Source organism: Clavelina lepadiformis, chromosome 3 (genome assembly GCF_947623445.1).
Source record: "Clavelina lepadiformis chromosome 3, kaClaLepa1.1, whole genome shotgun sequence".
Lineage (NCBI taxonomy): Eukaryota > Metazoa > Chordata > Ascidiacea > Aplousobranchia > Clavelinidae > Clavelina > Clavelina lepadiformis.
This window is the reverse complement of record NC_135242.1, coordinates 16,162,044-16,167,836: the sequence shown is the minus strand read 5'-3', so window position 1 is coordinate 16,167,836 and position 5,793 is coordinate 16,162,044. Positions and strand designations below refer to the sequence as shown.

Below are 5,793 nucleotides of genomic sequence, written 5' to 3'. Positions count from 1 at the left end.
GATCCTATAAAAAGACCTTCCCTTCAGGAAGAAATATCACAATTGAGGTGATGCAAAGTCGAGAGCCCACTTGAAATTTGACCGGACTCAGAAATACGTCTTTGTTGGAGAAAGCAATAAATTCCGCTCCTGCAAGACAAATGAAGCTCACGGCAACGGAAGAAGCTCTCATGTTAATCTCAGGCGAGTGAATTTTAAAAATTCCGTTTATTGTAAAATATTTAGGTCTGTGGTTTTAAACGCTTTCACTAAATTTTTTTATGAGTACGGGATTTGAGATCTGGCAATACGGAATCGATAAGACGCAAAGTAACTTAAAATTGTCTTTGTATTTGTGGAAGAAGCGTTGCATAATTGATACGTTACTTGAAATGTCACTAGTTCGATTCCTCTTCTCTTTGCTGCACCATGTCTTCCATAAGGCACGTACTACCGTCTGTGCTTCGCGTTGCCATGAGTTACCAATGAATAATTCATTTTCTGCATTGACGTCATTGCTTTCGGATAACAGCATTTTGTTGCTAATTTTAACAAAGTTGGGTTTTGGCATAAAATGTGGGCCCATAAAGATACCACTTACTTTGAAAGTTAGCTGTAAGAGCGTGAGCGGAAGCGTGAAAGAAGCTTGGCTTGACAAAAAACTTTAGATTACATCCCTCTTAAGTTTAACAGTTTTTTGATTGTGTGAAGAATGTTACCATTATAAATGTCACCAAATAATAAAAGGAAAATAATTTAGGTAAGGTTTTGAGATTGCTGAAAATTATAAAATTACTTTTGGAATAATATGTAAACTAACCCAAACAATGTTATTATTCATATATATCTGGTAGTTAAGGTTATAGCAAATACGACCGACAGTTAATAATTTCTACCATTAGCAAAATTTGAAAACATTTACTGCACCTCCTTCAAATTCAAACCTTCGGTAAGTGGTATATCTTACTCCGCTTTTAAAATAAAATTATTTATGTTTCCTTTCTTCTATGCATTTGGAAACGCAACGTACTTTAAGCACCAACAAAAATTTTGCAAAAAATTTCTTTTAGCAAACAATTTATTGAAAACCAATCAGCCAAAACGAGGCAAGCAATAAATCGTTTTTATCTTAATGCTGCAACCTGTTTAACGTATGCAAATGGCACGTGCCGAAGGTAAATGAAAGCAATTAACTAATCGCATTTACGTGCATAAAAGGTAATTGCGCGGCTTCGCTAATAACCAACGCCTTTGGGGCATGTGCATGCATTTGACCGTCGATAGCTTAATGTTTCAAAAGCTTTATAATCTTTTGGTAGCAGAAGACTCCTCAAGCATTTATTGCGGTATTTGGCGAGAAAGTAGTTTTGTTCAATACGCTCTTAAGCGTCAGTCTCTCACTGGATGGCTTATTGTTTAACGGCAACGTAATCTTAGAATTAATCGTGGTTATAAGCGGTTTGCCAGTGTCAGGAACATTGTCCAGTGACATCATTTCTCATGAGAGCATCCATTGATGCAAATGGGTCTATTCAGTATAAATAATCAGGCGTGTAACCTCCCCCATTAAAAGATGAAACGCGATCCGGATGCAGACTTGGGCTCAGCATGTGGCTGCTGAACGGGCCACAGATATTTGTCGTCAACAGAAAAAAATGCGTGTTACTAGGGTGAGAGTCGAGCTACAAAGCGCCAGATTTTACCCGTATCAAGGCGTAATAATTATCATTTCATATGTTATTTCGCAAGGCGGATATATGTACTCGAAAGATGGGAAGTCATTGCTGAGTTTAAGTCGTGCACAACTTTCCTCGGTAGGAAAATCAAGATTGGTGTGGTGTTGGTACTTAGGTGTTGTTGGACGATTTTGCTCAATCAGCATGTGTTGCCCGTATTTGCTGCGGACCTTGTTGTTTGATACAGTAAGGCACGCGGTGAATGCCAGCAACGCAATGCAAACTGCAGCTGAATAATGATAAATTTAACCAAAATTTACAAGGCAACATACGTAGAAGAGCAGATTACAACTAAGTGTAGCAAATGTTTATTTTGGTCGTGTTTGCTGCGGACCTTGTTGATTACACAGTAAGGCACGCGGTGAATGCTAACAAAGTATAACAACTTGGCTTCATATGAAAGATTAATTGAGTTATGAGAGAAAGTTGCGCTTCTAGTGTATGGCGAAATATATGCTGACATTCCAACAACATATCTCGGGATATGACACTTACGTTAACTTTCTACAAAATAGTATATTGCACACTTAGCTATAGCTAAGTGTGTCATGAAAGAATCGGTTTCTTCCTCTATTGGATGCTTTAACCTCAATACGTTTATAATGGTTTCATTAACAGACACGTAAACCGAGAATTGCAAATAACGTACTTTTTACATTTTTCAGGCACGACAACAGCAATGTATTCATCACTGTGATGTTTAGTGTGTCAATATATTCATTCAAAAGTTCCCATCCACCTGCAGATTTCTTCAAAGGCAGGCTAACACAGAAATGTGCGTTGATGTTACAATCATCTACTATTCTACTGGAATAAATTATTTGCGTTAATTATCGGAAATCGTAATAGCATTCATACTTTTTTAAATAAGTAGTGTAGATATGTTTTATGCCAATGCCACCTACCCTTCTTCAACTTGTATAGCATGTTCATGAGTTCCAATGTTGCTAGAAATCATTACACACAATTTTCACTGTGAAGTGCGTCACTAATCAAGACACACTATTAGCTAATTTGCTCATACTATAGCTTTGTTTTCGGTATAAAATCACTGTGACGTCCATCCATTTTGCTTTAAAAATACTTTTACTTTGTAGCTTATTTAAAAATAGCCATCCTTATCTCATTTTGTTTTCGACTAGAAATTAATGAAGCATAATGCGTTCCACACCAAGACAATTTATGCCTCTTTCTTGCTCAAAATTTAAACAAAAATTGGGCAATTTTCTGAGCAATGTGGGACCATGTGCAATATTGCATAATGTGCTGTAAATACGTGTGTTGTGTAAATACTTGTGTTGTAAAATACTTTTTGTGGCTGTAAACTGTGAAGTATTGCTGAGACTATCTGCTACAACTTTCCTGACCTTAATAAAAGGGCATGTTATCATCAGCTAGCTAGTTTTACGTCACAGCCTTAGACAAAAAGCCTAGTTACAAACAAAAACAATCGTTAGGAATATAAACAATTTAGGTTGCATCTTTATCACGTTTCCCGTATTATTTTTGTAGTAAAAAGTTAAATGACGCAAACATCACGTGACCAGAGGTCTTACTTTTAATGACCAATTTGCCACAATGAATGAAAAAACTCCTATCCATATTGACAGTGCGTTAAAACTATAAAAAGTACGAAGTAGGCTATGAAAAGCACCTTGCAATCGTGATGCGATGAGGTGTAGCGCCACCTGCCGTCTTTTGGCCATGTGATAAAGTTGAGTTTTGTTGTATAAGGATACTGTGGGCCCTATGATACCGTCTGCTTCTTGATCTCAACGATATGAGATATTAACAGCGCACATGCAGTTGTGGTCAGGTCATGAAATTAAGTTTGTGTGTTTCATTGTTTATTTATAAATTCTCTGTCTTCTTTTAAAGGCCATGCCTGAACCAAATTTAATACCATATTGAATATACCTGCTTTTTTCTTAATTCTACCAAGGACCATAATTTCGACCAGTTCTGATCAATAAAAAGGTAAGTTGCGGTAAACGTCAAAACGTCACACAATCTTGGTATTGAACGCTTGTTCTTTAAGAAAATTTCTGGTTCTTGCTAGACGCCTTGGATTTTGTTTCGTTATTACAACAACTTGCCGTTTTTACTTAAGTGCACGCGTCGTAGAGTTTTATCGTGAGAACAAATAGAAATACGCCCCGCGACTCATCTATACGCCACACATAGTTGACCTACATCACTCAACAGCATTGAACTTTTCAACGGCTACGGCATGTAATAAAAAAAGTTTGTTACAAGTAGCGAAAAACGTATAAGAATTGTTGTTTACATTTCGGAAACTTAAATCAACATTATGGTTGTCACATCAGTTTTACGTGCACATTTCACTCTAACTAACGGTATTCTTCTTCTGTCGTATCTAGCTCTTATAGGCTACTACCTTAAGTTTTTTATCTTATTATCATCTTAACTTGTTTAGACAACGGTTATTATTGTTATATGTTTCATACTCAAAAAGCGCTTTTCTGTAAAGCTGCAAATAAATGCCCTGAAACATAATAAAATACATAAAAAATACGTTTTCTTTTGTTTTGGATCTTGTGTGCGTTCTCTGAAGATCGAATTTGATACTCTTATACATAGCGTATAACCTTCACTCACTCATTGCTTTTACTCATTGTGTGGAACTGACCTCAATCAGATGTAGCAAAGCCTTTCGAATATGACAAGCCATACTGGACAAAAGTGAAAATCGTTACGTGTAAGGTATTGGGTTGGCCAAGTCGGACAAAAAAACGTGAGTAGAGTGTAGGGCTGGGATCGTTGTTGGCCAAAGTGGTCATAAACATCACGTTTGGAGAAGTTTGGCAATACCTTACACGTAAAAGGTTTCACTTTTATCAAGTGTGGCTTGCCATAATCGTAAACAAGCTTTGTTTATGTTGCGAAACATTCAAGAATAGCAGATAAGGGAAAATACAGACCACAACTGGCATATGGCAGATGAGTTCGCAACAGGAATACAACTTTATTTCCACACTTCTATTGTTTTCAAAATAGGTTAACAACATGATAAAATTTTACAGCAACGTCAATCCGAAATCTTGTTAGCAAATTTTAAATAGGCCAAATAATTTTTCAACCCACAGACGTTGGTTCGGTCGTCCTGGGTTTAGTTTAGTCGTTCCTGGTTTAATCTTCTTGGGTTAAATCATCCGTGGGCTGAACTTGAATCAACTTCGAACCTGAAATTTTGGTTTTATAATTTTTCATAATTAACAGGATTGACCTGCATTAGCCGAATTATTGATTTCACAATAAGCTACATTCAGTTTATATGAGCAGACCTGACACTGACTTAACACCCATCTTGTGGCATCACATCGCACGAGTACTGCAAGTCAAGTCAAGTCAAGTCAAGTCAAGTCAAGTCAAGTCAAGTCAAGTCAAGTCAAGTCAAGTCAAGTCAAGTCAAGTCAAGTCAAGTCAAGTCAAGTCAAGTCAAGTCAAGTCAAGTCAAGTCAAGTCAAGTCAAGTCAAGTCAAGTCAAGTCAAGTCAAGTCAAGTCAAGCCAAAACAAGCCAAAACAAGCCAAAACAAGCCAAAGCAAGCCAAGTCAAGTCAAGTCAAGTCAAGTCAAGTCAAGTCAAGTCAAGTCAAGTCAAGTCAAGTCAAGTCAAGTCAAGTCAAGTCAAGTCAAGTCAAGTCAATGCTTTTAGAAAACGTTCAAAAACGTTTTTGACGTCACACTACGCGTTGGGTTAAATTATTTATCATAACGTCATCGCTGTCTCAAAATTCATCCATTAGCCTGGTGGTACTTTGTTTCAGAGAAGGGGAATTTTTCTTACAAAAATTCAATTTCTTGTGGCAGGCGTCTTGCCTACCAGTGTGTTGAGAAGGCGAAGACCTTTGCTACCTGTGTAATTTTTGGCGATACTTTGCTTAAATCGCTTGCTATCTAAAAAGAGATCAGAATATTTTAGTCAAACAAGGACTAGGCTATTCTCATTATTAGGACTGCAGGTGAGCGCAGTGCAGGATTAAGGTGGGTGCTATTGATGCTGCAGCATTAGGCCCATTCCTGAAATAGGCCCAGACGAAAACAGACGTGAATTTT

The 5,793-nt window shown here is 37.2% G+C and overlaps 1 long non-coding RNA gene across 1 annotated transcript; it reads left to right on the top strand.

Annotated features, from left to right (window-relative positions):
* Positions 1–3,108, top strand: LOC143450752 (uncharacterized). Its single transcript, XR_013114772.1, has 2 exons — positions 1–183; positions 2,381–3,108. It is a non-coding gene; the product is annotated as an uncharacterized LOC143450752 (long non-coding RNA).
* Positions 3,109–5,793: the final 2,685 nt, after the last annotated feature.